Raw genomic sequence first — 18,187 nt, 5'->3', positions numbered from 1 at the left:
TCTGCTTGAGCTAAAGCAGCACATATTGCGTGGAAGTTATGCTATTCAAAAAGGTATCTTGAGACACCGGGCGTTTCTTACAAACATACCAACTACTACAAACTCTAGCACCTGCCGTAATTCAGATGAAACATGATGTATCATCTTATGCGCACGTCATAACCATGTGCCTAAATAGTACTTCGTTTCCAATGTCCACTTTGAAAACCCAAACGAAAGCGCGGTGAAGGTATTGACGTCGGCAAAATCCGTGCACATCCACATAAGTCGCGCTGACATATTTTCATCACAACCCGCCGTGGTTGCTCAGTGGCTATGGTGTTAGGCTGCTGAGCACGAGGTCGCGGGATCGAATCCCGGCCACGGCGGCCGCATTTCGATGGGGGCGAAAACACCCGTGTACTTAGATTTAGGTGCACGTTAAAGAACCCCAGGTGGTCTAAATTTCCGGAGTCCTCCACTACGGCATGCCTCATAATCAGAAAGTGGTTTTGGCACGTAAAACCCCATATATTAAAAAAAATTATTATTTTCATCACATACTTTTTATTAATACACAATATTTAGGAGATGTCGGTGCCTTTACACGACGCCGGCAACTTATATTCCACAGAATGGGCACATGCTAAATATCAAGGGGAAATGTGGCACTCAACACAGAAATGTCACAGCAATGAAAAAGTCAGATAAAACGTAGCCGTGAAGTGAGCTCACATAAGTGCACGAAAAACAGATCACAATAAACTCCACATGAGACACACAGGAACATGTAGTCAGCTCACGTAGGTATGCTAAAGAGATAAAGGACGAAGACAGGTCCCATAAAGGCACATGACAATATTTAGGAGCAGAAATAGACACAAAATAAGATCACATGAAATACATTCGCCTTACAATAGATGATACACATTGTTACGTTTTGTTTTCTTTCGTCATTTCCCTCGATGAGTTTTTCAACAAACAACTGAAAAATAACGAAAAATTATTCATGTTCTCGGAAATCGTCACGTTCTGTCAATGTCGCCAAACAACTCTCTGTGGAGCTTCGTCCATTCAATACTTCTGTCTCATAACGAAAGATTAAAGCGTGAGCCTTTGGTTAGTTCAGAATAACAGCGCTAGCTTGGGTACTACGAGGCTATACTATCTCGCCTGGAAGCACTGAATAGGTGAAATGACTTAATTTCTTTCCTAATGCTTTTGGTTTCTGAAGAACTGAACTTTTCTGTGTGTCTACGCTTTTGCAAGTAGATCGGAACCATTAGAGCTTTTCTGTTCATTGCGACAGAAACAAGAAAAAGAAAAGCTGGTAGAACGTCTTGAATTTTAACAGCAACAGACAACACCACAAGAAAAAAATGAGAAAGGTTATCACGATTTCTTTTTCCGATGCTGATTCGCTCAAATTGAGCAATAGAGGAGACCAGCGCAGGATTTGAAAGTGTGGAGTGAGAAAAAGACCAGTAATGACGACTGGAAAATCAGGCGAAGCGCCAATGTGTTCTAGATCAGGCAATTTCAGAGGACTTCCAGTCCCTGTTGCTGGTCTTATGGCAGAAAATTTTTATCAAGTAATGTCTTTTTCTTGCTCATAAGCTTTCTTCAATAATAGAAAGCTTGCAATTTTTGTAGACGAAGCCGATGTTCATGCATATTGTGGTTTGGTATCTTTTCTATAAACTAATTCAAATAACCTTGTGGGACACTGGTCTGGATATTAGGTACTTTAGGTACGTTTATATTGCATCGTGTGTTTTCTGTGCGTTATGTGTTTGCCGTACGCCCTGCCCTGTGTGTACCATTGCATTTATAATCAAATTCATCTATAGTAGCATGCTAGGCTGTCGTCATGCAAAGCTCACGACTTTTCATTTTTATGCGTTGCATATTGCAATCACTCAGTTCAGCCCTTGGGCGCGGCCGGGCAGCCACCATTGGGGGTATGAGCCACCATAGTGGCTCATACCCCTGCACTAAAGTTTTATGCGTTGCACATTGCAATCACTCAGTTCAGCCCTTGGGCGCGGCCGGGCAGCCACCATTGACCTTTAGCACAACCACGTGACGTGACGTCACGACAGCCGGAGGAAAAGCTGGGCCCCAACACAATATGCAACGCATTCTTGGCTTAACCAAGCTAAGCCTGGCCATTTTTTTCTTGCGAAAAAAAATGCGTTAACGTCGGGAAACAGGAGCGCCGCATAGGACGACGAAACACGATGATGACACACGCAAGCGACAGTTTGGTGTCTCGCCGTCTGAGCACTCTAGGTTTCCCGGTAGTGAAACACGAATCAACCAAACTAGCCTGACTTTCCATATTCTGCAAGGTATACATATGTAGGTGTCCTTCCAGATGCAAAAAAAAGGAAGAAAGAAAAAGGAAAACACGAAAGAAAAGACAACTTTTAACAAGGTCGCGTCAATCTAGGATTATACCAGCCATGGTGGTTCAGAGTCTATGGCATTCGTTTGCGGATCACGAGGTCGCGAGTTCGATTCCTGGCCATGGCGCTGGCCACAAAGTCTATATCTTACAGGCTTCGGAATGCAATAAAATTGCCCGCGCATCCATCCTTTGTAGATGATTGGCCACATTAATTCGATCAACAGGGATATGATGAGTGCGTAATTGGAGATATGTTTTATACTATGTTATGATGATTATTATGAAAAGCTGCGCATGACCAGTGGCACATACACATTGACCAAAGTTGGCGTCAAAGAGGTTCGTTCAGCAGCGGTAAAAACACAGTTGCACACACTCAGCGGTGCATACCCAGTGGCGCATACCTAGTGCCTCAGAGAGAGAGTTTTTGTTTACAGGAAAGGCAGAGAGGTTGACCGGAAGTGGTGCGCTCTACTCTGCTGCTATGCACTGCGGCAGAGTCGAAGGGAGTGAGATGATAGCCATAAACTCAAGTTGGCACGAAAGAAAAACGGTTAGATCCGCACACGGATACCATAAAGCGGGTTAAGTACGCCAAGAATGGTAATCGCTTTAAAACTCTAGTGTACCATACTTTCGGTGCATGATAAACATGAATGGAGAAGATAGAATGAACTAATACACAGCTCTCCGCCAGGGCATCTCAGCTTATGGGCACTAAACGATAACAATCAATCAAGAAACGTACATAATTTATTTGTTAATTCTTTGTTTTTTCTATAGCTTAGTACAAGGACCGTGCAACTTGCTGTGGTTGGCTCTGTCACACGTTTTGATGAAGCACATTGAAACTGCCGCAGTTAAGTTTTTCTTAATTATACCACATACACTTCTCTCTCCTGCTGTTCACACATGAGCCAGCATCGTTAGCATTTCGCCTTTGCTACTCCTTTTTCGGTGTCCAGTCAATCTTCCTTGCTAAATGTATACATGGTTCACATATTCATTAGATATCGAAACCTATGTAAAATTGTTATGATGTTCAATCTCCTACTAGGACACGAAAATCAGAAAATCTCTGTTCTCGTCATGGGTTCCGATTACAGCTAAAACATTGTTCCTCTGTTTTGCGCCCCAATAACGCCGGTTTTATGCTGGTGAAAGCATTATCGTGAATCTCGCATCAAGCAAGCTTTCGAGGACGTCTTGAAGTGCGAGAAGCAGCAGCACCTTGTGCCCAAGGTCATTACCAGGGTTTCTGGTTCTGATTAAGAAATGCATGGAGTGCATGTTTTCTTCAAGACAATCAAAGATCCTGAATGCTCTTTGCAAACAAAAGCAGCTTCTTTCGTTTCGCAAGACCGCTCGAGGCTAATTAAGCACCAGCTACGGCCTTCTTCTTTGTTCGTTGCAGAAAGGCTGCATTCTCATCGCTGAGGCAGCGGCCAGAATTAACCGCGTACACAAGCACAATCATGCACCTTAATGCACACAAGCACCAGAACAGCACCTGGGTTCAAGAATAAGCACGTCCGCCCGCAAAAATTTCAGCATTCGGTGTCTCAGAAACACCTTCCGCGTATCACGGGCTTTTTGCACTTGCTGTCCAGACATATACTCCCGCAATGGGAGTGACTCACGATGGGCGACAGGATACGCATTTGTACATGGCGGTGAATGCTTTTCGCTGTGCCGCAAACACACAGACAGTAAAGAAAGCAAACGAAAATTAAATGAAAATTTCGTGATTGCATTTTCCGGATGCTTTTCGACCATGTATACAGAGTATAATTCTCACTTATTCAATAAATATGCTCTTTACTCTATCTGAATAATAAAACAATGAATGACACAGAAAAAAAATGAAGAAATCCGCTTATGTATTGCCCTTGTAGAGAGAGGTGTACCGAAGACCAAATGAGACTATGCGTCTATTTACAAAAGCAGCCACAAAAGCAGCTTAGCTGTGTTGATCTGTAGCAATGGCGTAATCGTACATCGGTGTTCTCCATTCTTGCCAGTGCATCTTGCATACATTTCCACATATATGAGCTAACGCGTATTTCCTTATTTTTTTATGACAAAGAAAAGAGAGAGAGAACTAAACTTTTCTTTTCTGAAACGGTAATCCGAGTCAGAACCCGGTTCACCCTAGGTGGGAGGATTCCTTATTCCAAGAACCCTCTGGCTTGGGCTGCCTCCTTGGCCCGGGCGACGAGACTGCGTTGGTGGTCCAGGTCATCAGAGGAAAGCTTGGCCTCCCACGTTTCAGTTGTCGCATGGATCTGCGGTGAGTTGGGGCGCTCTCCTTGTGCTTCTATGGGGCAGCCTTCTTTGGAGTCGTCTTGGGGAGTTTGTGAGTTACGGTCTGCGGATGTGTCACGCAATGGGCAATCCTGGACCATGTGCTGCAGGGTGTCCGAAACGTCGCAATGGGGGCATGTGTACGAGTACTGCGTGGGATACAGTCTGTGCATGATTATTCCGTGTACGTAGGTGGTGGTCTGTAGGCGGCGCAGGATTACTTCTTCCTCTTTGCTCAAATTCTTGTGTGGTGAAGCGTACGTTCTTCTGCTGAGTCGGTGGCTTTGCAGAAGCTCCGAAAAGGAAAGAACATTTAAAAAAAAAGAAGCCCACCTGCCTGGTCATGCGATCACCATACTCGACTTACTTCATTAAGCCAAACCTCCCCACCGCCGCAAAGAAGAATAGGAAGAAAGACAGTGGAGCTATCCCAAGAGCAAATATGGAACTATAGAACTCCTGTGACGAAGCTTCAAGGACATGCGCAGCCTTGTTTACAACCAAAGGCGTACCCTCCCCTCCCCTATTCAGTAAATAAATGGCGCAAAACCGACGCGAATAAAGAACACACGCGACATGACCAGCGCTTCCTTTTGACGGAGTTTATTTAAAAGAAAAAAAATTAATAGTTCAAGTACAGACGCTACACAGGCGTGATTGCTTTAAGCACACTCGCTACGGAAGAACCTAAGCAGATTCAACGCACGTCTTGAAATATATGTCAAGCGAAGCTTTCATGAAGTATTGGTATAAATTTTCGCATTTCATTCCATTGTCACCCACCTTGATTGCTTAGTGGTTATGCTGTTGCGCTGCTATGCATGAGGCCGCGGCATCAAATCCCGGCCACGGCAGCCGCATTTTCATGGGGGCGAAATGCAGGAAGCAGCCGTGTACTTGATTTAGGTGCACTTTAACGAACCCCAGGCAGTCCAAATTAGTCCGGAGTCCCCCACTACGGCGTGCCTCATAATCAGATGGTGGTTCTGGTATTTAAAACCCCATATTTTTTTTCCCATTTGTGTGTCTTTGGCGCAAAGAAAATTAGCGTGCGCGTATTTGATCTCGCGCACCCATGCTACGAAGTGTGACACACCCGGCCATAACCTCGTAAGAGCTATTTGGCGTTGGCATCATAGACGTATAAATGCGATTGTGGCCTAATTGTTAGAGCGTCGAACTGCGGTGCGGGGAGAACGAGGAGCCCTGCCGCCATCAGGCACGTAATTTAAGTAAGAGCTAATCGGTAAGAGAACATAATCTAGCAATCGTGGTCAGGAAAGCGCTATAGGGTTGAAAAAAAAAAAAGGGTTTCACTAAAATAATAAAGAAACATCAAAGCGTGAACTCGAAATGAACTTTGAACAGCATGTTAGCCAAAGGGCATGAGCAAAGATTTGTCCAGGACAACCATTTCATTATCGAGAAGGGACACAGACGGCATGCTGTGTCCGTTGATTTGTGCCGTGTATTTCCCAAAATATTACTCACCAACTAGCACTCAAATGATATTGCGCAACAAAAAACGACAGGGACGTGAGAGGACGACACACCAAGCGCAAACTTTCAACTAAGTTTATTGTACCACTGAAGCCGATTTTATACATGTGAAGCAGTGTAGACCGCGCATGCGCTCACATGAAAATGAACTGCGCATTCATGTAACATAGTTACAAGTCATGTGATGCCGCGTACAAGAAACTTACTTCTTTTTCTGTGAGAGCCAGAGAAGGGAAGCTAGCGCACTTATCACTCAATTTTGCGACAATCCACACAGGTTTTGGAAATACATTCGCCCGTGTTCAGGTGTGTCACCTGAACGGTCTCTAGAAGAGAAAACGGCTCGAGTAAACACATAAAATAACTTTTTTCTTTTCGGTTTTCATTTCAGATAATGGCTTAATTCCCTCCCTCCCTACCACGTCCACCTAAAACCATCGATTCATTAAGCATTACCAACGCCGGAGTTCTTAATCTATTGCTTAATCTCGACATCAAGAAAGCTAACGGGCCAGATAATATCGCGAATGAGTATTTTAAAGACGTATGCAGAATGGTGTAGCCAATACCTTGTCATTATATACCGCAAATCACTTGCGTCCGCACAACTACCAGATGATTGGAAAAAAGCGAAGGTGTTTCCTATACATAAACCTGGCGACAGCAACGAACCTTCTAACTACAGGCCAATCTCACTTATCAGCACATCTTGTAAAATATTGGAACATATTATCTTCAAACACATCACTATATTTCTCGAGCAAGGACATATATTAATACCTCAACAGCACGGCTTTAAAAGTGGCCTCTCAACGGTCACACAACTAACCGAAGTAGTGCATGACCTTGCGCTCAACCTAAACAACCGAAGCCAGACAGACATGATCCTCCTCGACTTCAGTAAAGCATTTCATTGTGTAAGCCATGTAAAATTAGTTGCAGAACTAGAGGCTACGATCGGGGACGGTCAGATTACTGCATGGATAAAGAACTTCTTATCGCATCGAACACAGCACGTTATTGTAGATAGCACCCCTTCCAGGTCTGTAGTTGTCACCTCCGGTGTTCCCCAAGGGTCCAGTACTGGGCCCATTGCTATTTTTTATCTTTATTAACGACATTGCTGCTAACATTGAATATGACATTAAGCTCTTCGCGGATGATTGTATTATTTATAAAGAAATTATCAGTTACGCAGACCACTTATTATTAAACAGAGCATTCGATTTGGTGTCCAATTGGTGTAAAGAATGGCAAATGTCAATTAACACCAGTAAATCTGTATGCATGTCCTTTACAACAAAAAAGAAGCCTTCGGAATTTACTTACGCCCTCGGTGGTACTTGCCTGAATAAAGTAAATAACCACAAATACCTAGGTTTGACATTCTCTTCTGACCTTTCATGGAACTCACATATTGATGATATCGCCTCAGTTGCATTACGCAAGCTTTTTTTTTTTCTTAGACGATGTTTACACCTCGCGCCGAAGCACACTAGACTACTAGCCTATACAACTTTTGTTCTCCCTATTATAGAATACGCTAACATCGTCTGGTTCCCGCACACATCAACCAACATATCAAAACTAGAAAAGGTGCAAAGAAAAGCTGTGAGGTTCATTTTTAACAAATACAGGCCCTATGACTCCCCAACAAACCTCTTAGCTAATGCAGGTCTTAATATACTATCTGTTAGGGCCAGAGAAGCCCGCTTAAAATTCATCTACCAACTAATGCACGGCAGTTATAAGATAGACCGAGCTAAGTACATTGCTTTGTCTACATCACGTCTATCGCGAAAAAATCATCCATTTACACTGAACCAGTACAGTGTTCGCGATGACACGTTCAAGTTTTCACTTTTCCCACGTGCGATCAAAGAATGGAATCTTCTCCACTCAGACATAGTTTCCTCTCCGTCACTTTCATCATTTATCAACCTACTAGACACATCCAACAGAGAAGACGCCACTTAACGCATCCACGTATGTAATACTTCTGCGCGTGGAACGTCTACATTTCAACCCCCAAACTGGCTGCTTATGCGCGGTTATCTGTTAGTTTTATAGCTTCTCTAATCTTACATGGGTCATTTATTCTCTAATTTTTATATAAATTCTAGTAATACTATATTATGATATTGTTGTACCAACTATATAGTTATGTTGTTATGGCCATATTCTTGTACCAAACAAAAGTATTGTACTTCACATCGTCATTGGTGATTTCTACAGTAGTTAAGGAAGCTTTTTCTCTTTTCTTTCCTTCTTTTACTGTACCATGTATAATGATCTGTCTGTTTCTTTTTGTAAAACTGTGCCCCCCTGCTTTGGTCTCACGGAGACTAGCACTATTGCAAATAAATAAATAAAATATAATAAGAAAATGAATATGTTCGGACAATGTGGGAATGAAAATACAATTGCGCGCATGCGCACACGCATTCACGAACGGGCCCGTGACGTGTGCAAGAAATAAAAATGCTACAAAAATGAAGCACTTGAAAAGCATGCTATACATCGAAATTTATTCACATCGGGCAAATATAATTTGTCTCAAATACACTACAACGATAACAGCAGAAAATGCTTTGGATGCTATGGGGCTTGATCGGCGGACCGCAGATACTAGCACCTCGTCATTTATGCATGTGCGTGAAGGTGAACCGTGGGTTAACTGCGTTCAGCCGCTCGACTTTGAAGCAACGTTTCTCACTTGTTAACAAACGACTCACGTCGACAAGATCATGTTCCGCACAGGCGCGGCCAAGGAGCGTCGTTAGGTTGAGCGCTCACGTACACCATTACATCAAACTCGCATCTCATGAAGCCAACGAGAGTGTGCAGAGAAACAGTTTCCATGCAAAAAAAAAAAAAAAACTGTAGTGTCGTTCGCGCCGACGTCAGCATGTGTAAACAATGGCAAGAGCGTCGCGTACACGGGCCATGCGTTTGTTTTCTGTCGCAAGCGCAACAAAATACCTGCTGTCCACGGTGAGTAATTTATTGATTTCCTTATCGGAGACGGTTCCACGGTAAACAAAAGCTGTTGCACCAGCTCAACGACTACGTCCACCTGGAACACTGAGCTCTGCCTGTGCCTTGCAGTATTGTTCCATTTAAAGTGTCTGCATTACGCGAATCATTTTACGTTCAGCCCTATAACAACCTGGCGTAAAACCCTCAATCGCGCAAAAAAAAAAAAAAAAAACTATTTGGCATTCTGCTCTAGTTAGCGACAGTCGTATAGGAAGATCCCTCGACTAAGCAAAGGAAATGGCTGGTATACCAAGTGCGAGCGGGGGAGAACGGTTTTCATCGGTTTAGTCTTTTTATTAGAAAGGTACTTCCCCATAAATACTCTGTTTTACATACTTCTTACATTTGTGCTAGAAATACGGGCCGATGAATATAGTGTATCTTAGGTAAGCGTGTGGTGTGTCTGCTATATTGGGTGTTCCATCAAAGACTTTCAAAAATTTTTGTTAAATTGCCTTTGACAGATAGCGCAATTCTAGTCCATGAGCTGGTGTACTCGAAAAAGCGGACATTACTTGCTCAAAAAAAAAAAAAAAAAGCTGAAATGCATAATCCACTAATACCAAAAATTCATTAATTATGTTTGTAACTAATTACCTTATGGTCCGTATTGCAATTTACAAATTCCAGCCGGGGATTTCGCATGGTGAATTCGCTTGGAACGAATTCTCAGCGTGACACCAGTTTCGAGATACTAATTCCTGAACATTGCGGAGAAATGCATTGTCGTTCCAGTTACTTTTGTGCTTCAATGCATACAATGACGTTTTGTTAAGAAAGTAAGTGGGACGACAGTGTATCTTTCTCCCAAGTTTGACGGCGCATATCTTGTAAATGGTGCCATCCACACGATTCTGGTCTCACCCTCTAGAATTTATAAACTGGAATATGTGCCATGGGGTAATCAGTTAAGAAATTGAATGAGTAATTTTCGTTAATTAGTTGATTATGCCCTCCCATTGTTTGAGCAAGTAATCTTTTCCGTCTTCGAATAGACAAGTTCATGGACTAAAACTGTGCTATCGGCAACAGGCAATTTTCAAAATTTTTTGGGAATGCTCGCTGAAACAAACTATATTGTAATGTACGTTATTATTATTATTATTATTATTATTATTATTATTATTATTATTCCAAACTGTAACGGCATGGTTTTCGCGCGCTATGTTTTTGACAGGGAACAAAGCGAATGAACAGAGACATGCCCAAGCGATTGGAGGAAGGCTCAGTCTACCAAATAATTTGATTCACACAATTGGTTCTGTCAAGTGCTTTCAATCGTTTTGCTTTTTGGCAAATAAATGCACAGCGCAAGAAAACTATGAACGTGTACCAACTAGCCCCGTTTGTTGATTTCCGAAAGTAAACTGTGTAACTTGGACATATTGTGATGTACAACAAGCTTGTTCGAAATCTGCGTGAATTATGCTTAAGAGGAATATTTAGCTCGGGGGCCCTTATCTGAATGCATGGCAAAGGAGAAATCCTTTTTCTCGGCAGCCATTGCGCCACAGTTTATGACGTTGGTTAAATTTAAAAGAAAAGTGTAAAATATAGTGACTGGAGATAGCAAATTGTTTATTTAGGTCATAATTTGTTTAACAAAATTGCTAAAAATCGCAAATATTCAGAAAATGAAACTATCGAGCTTTCAACGCTCTAACTGAACTGCATCACGAATTTGTAAACTGGATATATAGTGCGTGTAAAGCAAACAAAATTGATATAGTTTACGTGACCCTTAAATACGCCACTAATATGTGAGTAGAACTTTTGCAAAACCCCTGTAAACTATGTAACAAATTCACGTAAGATATAAATTGATATGCCATGTTTGTCCGCTTTGAATGCTCAAACGGATACAGTTTACAGAACTTTTTTTCGTGCAGAACTACAAATTAGTAAACTTCGCTCTTATTCTTTTTTTTCAGCTTACTGATATTTCGAAACTGCTGTTAAATGTCAAGGCGATAAATCGAAATTCCGCTTCAAACAGTAACTACGCTTTAACGTTCTCTCTCAAATGCAACAAATTTCGTTAAACTTGGCCCAGTGGTTATCTCAGAAAAGAATATACGACGCACACACGTACACACACACGTGGTAGACTAGATTTGCCTCTATAATTTTTAGTGAACTTCTCAGCAAAGGAAAGCAATTTTTTTGATTTTGTCCTTAGTTCGACGCAGTGTGCAAAGGGCGAATAGATCGACTGAAGTCGGAGATGGCTCCACAGACATGCGGAAACAAAATTTTATTCCCGCAATAACACTGCATATTGAGAAAAGAGCTGCGTCGCCTCCTGCTAAAATTCTTTCGCGATGCACAGCTAGATGAGGCGTAGCCTGTCACGCCCCGGTTCAAATCCATCCTAGCTATTAGTATTGAATTTTCGTACCAGATGCTGTCGTGTTATCGGAAATAATTTGATCTTCAGGCCCTACCGCATTTGTTATGTTACATTCGAACGTATCAGTTGTATTTATTTATTTATTTATTTATTTATTTATTTATTTATTTACTTATTTTTTTTTTCAAATCCTCATGTAGGACTAGTACGTGTGGGGTGGGCTGGTTTAATAAAGAAATATGTCTTCGACAGTATCCTTGAAGTGCGTTGTCCTGAAGCGGTGCGTAGCTTCTCCCGGCAGATCATTACAGTCCCCTTGCAGACTGGACAAAAAAGGACCGGAGATGCGAATAAGCACGTGCGGCTGGAGGGCATACGGCTTTCTTGTGACTGATGCACGAAGAGTGGCGATGGACAGACAGGAGTGCAGGTTGACGCACAGTTGAGCGATAGAATTTATGACATAGACACAGGCTTGCAATTTTGCGTCTTCGTTTCATGTCGTACAGAATTGCTGGAGCCTTTAGCTGAGGCATGCAGCTGCAGTAAGAATCAGAAGTATAAATAAATATCGCTGCAGGGTTTTGAATGCATTTGAGGGAGCTAGAAAGCTTACATAAATGAGTTAACAAACTGCGCACGCATATTCTTGTTGAAACCAATTTCAAAGATTCCGCAGGGGTAATTACTGTGTCGTTAACAATGTATTTGTAAGTAGGGTATTGCTGACGTCGATGGAAAGACACGAGATAAGTTTTCGTAACGTGGAAATTCATTAACCACGTATTACACCATTCTTCTGCTACGTCCAGGTCCTGTCAAAAAATATTAATGTAAGAGGTGTTATTAATAGGTCCGTAGATAACACAATTCTCGGCGAACAAACGTATGTTAGAGGAAGTTTTGGTCGGGGGGTCATATATATATCAAGAACAGAAGCGGGCCCAGAACTGGTGCCTTGTGGTACACTGGAAAGCATAGAAGAGTAGAAGACCAGTTGTTATTCATGAAAACAAATTGCTGTCGTTCATTTGAATAGTTGCACATGCAGTTATTGCCTAGTTGATCAAGATTTAGAAGTGAACGTTTTTATAGTAGCCCGCTATCAAGGATTTTTTCGAAGAATTTCTCAATATCTAGAAGCAACGCATCAACAGGTATGTTAAGGTCAATATGGAGCTGATGTTGGTAATCAAGTTGGCAAGTTGTGTCTCACAAGAAAGAGATTTTAAAAATTGGCACTTGTTGAAGGCTAAATCCGCCTACAGTAAGCAAACACTCCTCCACCTCCTCCTGCGGGTCGGAGTGGAGAAACTTGAACAGAAAGTGAGCGAAGTTGTACTAGTTCATGATTGCAGACATCGTAAATCCTCAAACACAAAGCAGGTAGAATTTGTTTCGTTCTCGTGTGCAACGAACAGACTGGACAGCTGGGTTGTCAAGAAGCAAAATCACCAACGCCTTTATTCTGCATCGTTATTTATAGTCGAAGGTGGAAAGGGTTAGTAACAGTGAGGGGCGGGTATATGCACGTGGCAATCGTGCATGTAGATAGCACATGCGCTTTCATCAGATATGATACATCCTCTTTCCAAACAGTAATTACATGACGGAATTAATACCGCTGGCTCGTCTGCTGGAACTGCTGGTCATAACCCAGACGCTCTGGCTGCCGCGTCTGTCGTTGACTGCGTCGCAATGGCTGAGACGACGGCTGTTGAGCTACCATGGGCGAGGCTGCAGTAGTAGTTGAGGCCACACCTTGAAATGGGGTCTGGTTGTCGGTCATATCTTCGTCGTCTGATGAGCCAACCTCATACGATTCCTTCGTCGCCAGAAGATGCCGACGGTTGCGTCTCAGCACAGTATTGTTCTCTGTGCGCACATAGAAGGATCGTGGGCCGGCCGATCCGACCACCTTGGCTTTCCTGGCCCATGATGTTCCATTCAAGCGTACCGCGTCATTGTTGCTGAGGCCTGGTAAGGTGCGCCTATGACGACTTCTCTGCCGGTGTTTCTTGACGACAGTCGCGGACATTGGATTGAAATCCGGCAACGGTGTGCGCAGCCGCCTTCCTTGCAGCAGTTCCCCAGGAGACCGGCCATCTTCAACAGGACTCGCCCTGTAATTTAACAAGCCCAGCCAAAAACACTCTCCTGCAGCTTTTGTTTTCTTTAGAATACGTTTCACCACCTGTACACCCTTCTCAGCGAGCCCGTTTGATTGAGGATACTGCGGGCTTGATGTCACATGTTTGAAGTCGTAACGCTTTGCAAAAATAATAAACTCTTGGCTGCTAAACTGTGGGCCGTTGTCTGTACAAACCTGGACTGGGATGCCGTACCTTGAAAATATTTCACTCAGCCTATCGATAACGGCACTGGCTGTTGTCTCGGGCAGTAGCGCGACCTCAGGGAAATTGGACATCGAGTCGTATGCACACAAATAATCCCTTCCCGAGTACTGAAAAAGATCGACGCCGATACGGTACCATGGCTGCGTAGGCGTAGGTTGCATGATTAAAGGCTCCGATGGCTGCTTATAAGCAAATGTCTTGCAGGTTGAACATCTTTCAATCAGGGACTGAATGTCAGAGTTTATGTTCGGCCAATAGACCATTTGCCTTGCTCTAGCTTTGCACTTAACCTGGCCCAGATGGCCTGCGTGGATCCGTTTCAACATGTCGCCGCGCATGCTTGTCGGTATGACTACTTTCGTCCCTTTCAATAATATGCCGTTTACTACGGACAGCTCTGCGGCCACTGGTTTCAGGGGGCCGTCGACAGGTTCTCCCTTCGCAAGCTTTCTTAACACAGTGCCAAGATGTGGATCGAGAGCCGTTTCCTGTGCAAGTTTTCTAGCTGTCGTTTCACTTACGAGTGCTGATACGACCGTGACGGCATGGATCTCGATGTCACTCGTGTCTGAAGCTGCCTTGAGTCCTGGAACAGGTGATCGGGACAGCATATCAGCAAGGGCCATTTGTTTGCCAGGAATAAATGTTAGCGTGTAGTCATATTTCATCAATCTCAAGAAAAATCGTTGCACTCTGGGTGGCATATCACTCATGCCTTTCTTTGATACGTTTATCAGTGGACTGTGGTCACTCTCCAGGATGAGGGGGCGGCCATAAACGAAATGATTGAACTTTTCGCAACCGAAAGCTAAAGCCAACGCCTCTTTTTCAATCTGCGAATATCTTTGCTCCGATTCTGTCAAAGCTCTTGACGCGTAGGCGACCGGCTGCCAGCAGTCCCCATGACGTTGCAGAAGCGCCGCACCAACACCACTCTGAGAGGCATCTGCAGTTACTTTTGTCTCCAGACTCGGATCAAATATAGCAAGCAATGGTGCATTACTTAAGTCCCGACATATAGCCTGCCATTCCTTTTCGTGGGTTGGTGTCCCATCAAAGATGACACCTTGTTTGACGAGGGATCGTAAAGTAGACGTGCGCTGCGAGAGTGACGGTAGGTACGCTGAGAAGGGTGTACAGGTGCTCCATGTCGTTGCTTCTCACGTTCGCCTATCCCAGGTACCATTCGCTTGAGCTAGTAGCCTTGCATCCCACTTCTGACACCATGTTTCGTTCTCGTGTGCAACGAACAGACTGGACAGCTGGGTTGTCAAGAAGCAAAATCACCCACGCCTTTATTCTGCATCGTTATTTATAGTCGAAGGTGGAAAGGGTTAGTAACAGTGAGGGGCGGGTATATGCACGTGGCAATCGTGCATGTAGATAGCACATGCGCTTTCATCAGATATGATACAGAATTCAAACAGTCGAGCTCGGAACCAAACTAAATTATGCTGCTGGGCTACGCTTGTTATACTGTTGAGCTACGCATTAGCGCAAATCAACTGTAACATGCACATAACATTTTGAATGTGACTGATGTTATATATAACTTGGCCATATTTATTTTTAGGGCATTAAACAATGATATTCCAGTAACCATCGTACCAAAGACATCCCTTACTAATGTAAATAATACTAGATTTGCAAGAAATATGAAATTCATTTTACCCTTCGTTCGCACCAACTATGGTAAGCAGTCATTACACTTTTCAGCTTTATCTCTGTGGAACACATTACCATGTCCTTTAAAACTGTTCAAAGCTCACAGATTTCGTACAGAACTTAGGATAGGAATAACTTTAATAAAGTGCCGGCAAGCGACGGTTTACCGCGTCGTCACGCTGGCCAAGCGTCGGCCCGGGGTTATACCCTACTTTGCACTACCCCAGTTGAACCCGTTTTTAGTGGGTCATGAGGTTTGTGCTTTTCGAGCACACCCCGGGCCTGCTGGATGGCCCATAGTTGTGTGTCCTTGTCTGCAGACTGCTGTGCACCTTGAAGTTCGGGCGGGTAAGTCCTTGAGGTAGCTGCCGTCGGGAACCTGGCACTGCCCCACGTGATGTGCAATTGGTCCACCGGACCCGCGGCACAAACACCGCACAGCCCACTCGGATAGAGCTCTGGGTGAAGCACGTGCAGCCTTGCGGGGGCGAGGAGTGACGTGGTCTGTATCTGCCTTGATTACGACCTCCTCCCGACTGAGTGCCGGGTGGGGAGGCGGCATTGTCCGTCGAGCTTCCTCCGATTTTCCCATTTGAGTGTACTATGTGTTTTATTTTTAACTTTCGCTTTGTTTCTCTATATGTCTCTCGCATTTTTTGTTAAATCTTTTTTCTTAAGCTATTTTTGTAGTTTCACCTTTTGTTGACTAATCCAAAGCCTTGTTATTGCTTAATACATTCATCTGCTGCTTTTCTGTTCATTTATGCCTTGTCTCCCAAAACCTTTATTATCGTAAATTTTACATGTTGCCATTGTTTTATTACTTCTAGTCATCATGCACAGGAGGTCCCATTTCAGTTTCTAACTATGGGAACTCCTCTTGTATATACTTATCATGTAATTAACCCCATTTTTGTCTTGAATAAAACTGATTCTGAAAGAAAAGCTGATTCTGATTCTGTTTATAACTTATAATAAAGCACAGGATAGAATACGTCGGCTACCTCACGCCCATGAAGATAACAAAGAATATAAAGGAAAATGCTGGTTGAAGCGAAAAAGGGTCCGTGTGCTCTGGCAAGTCTATATTTTAGTTAGAAAGCCAAGTATCTGTTGTATAGAATATTAGCATGCGCTAGTCATTTTTCACGGCGCACGTTTGGTGCATTATGTCGTCGTGTGATGTCGGTGTTGGCCTGCATTGTTGCCTTCTTTCCTTTTTCGCTCGTATTTTCTCCTAACAAAATAGTCTTTACTTTTTCCTATACTGCTCTGTCTTCATGACATGTGATTGTAGGTTTAACGTGTTCGGTCCTTGCTTATAACCAAGCGTGTTTCAACAGTAAAATTAAGCTGAAGCTCAGCACACGTGGCTATTTGAGTTCTGTCTACTTAACCTTAGTTTTGTGCGGCCCGTAATCAATAAACAGTGAGTGCAAGGTGGTCACGAAAGCGTGGAAAGGATATAGAGAGAGCCAGAGATAACGGCACATAAAAGACAGGGAGGTTAAACAGAGGATATCTCCGGTTGGCTACCCTGTGCCGTGGGCGGGGGAAAGGGCTGAGAAAGATCAGAAAAAAAATACTGAAGGAAAACACAGCGCAGAATTGTTTCTGTGGGTACTTTCACGCAGTTTGCGAATGCACAACAAAGGACAGAGCTTTCATTGCTGCTTAGCTGAAGACACAATGAACATAAATACGTAACAACGTCAACATATAGCTATAAATTAGAAAGAAGTCGTTATATTTTCCAGCAGTAATAAAAAAGGATATTTACAATAAAATGAAACAGCTCAGAAGACGACGTAACGCAATGACAACAGAACTGCTCAGCAGTGCCTACCTTTCTTCTTTGGTTGCCTCCATTTTATGTAATTTCCTTTTTTCATAGAAATAAAGAGAAAAATTGTGACCAAACAACTTAAAAATGATATCCGGCCACGCTGAAGATTTCGTTAAACATGATGAAGTATTCTTTTGTGGTTTGTTGTCCCGTTATCGGCTCTTTTATTTCATTATTTTGTATGTTGTTAGAGTGGGCCTTCACATAAAGGAAGTGACAGAAAGCGGTTGAAAAGAAAAACAAGGGCTCAATATTCAGTCAGGTAGTCTCGGCCCATCTGGCGTTTTGCACTGAGCGCTCTAGATAAACGCTTCCCGCCTCGGGGCAATATGATTACTTTCTTAGCACCATTAACTTTTAGCGCTCCTTTGTTCAGGTTTCGCGCCTGTGCCTGTCTACATGCTATACCACTTCCAGTCATGCCGCAACGACTAGACTTGACTGTAGCGTTTTGGGTCTAATGCATAGAATATGGCTACTCAATTGTAACTGCGCGCAAGAGGTCAAAGACAGTTTTGTGTCGCCTAAAGAAAGGCTGCATAAATGTGAAAATTATTTATGATCATATGAAAAACATTTATAAATCATATATATCTTTAATTCAGACACGTTATTATTCGTGGCACTGCCTTCGTTTTGATGGTGCAGTGGTGGATTTTAATATGCAACAGGAACATCTAAACGGGTGCCCGCACACTGGGAAATATCTACTGCTAACACAAGGATAGCCTGATTTG

The sequence above is a fragment of the Dermacentor andersoni genome, chromosome 6 (assembly GCF_023375885.2).
Source record: "Dermacentor andersoni chromosome 6, qqDerAnde1_hic_scaffold, whole genome shotgun sequence".
Lineage (NCBI taxonomy): Eukaryota > Metazoa > Arthropoda > Arachnida > Ixodida > Ixodidae > Dermacentor > Dermacentor andersoni.
Note: the sequence above shows the minus strand (reverse complement) of the source record.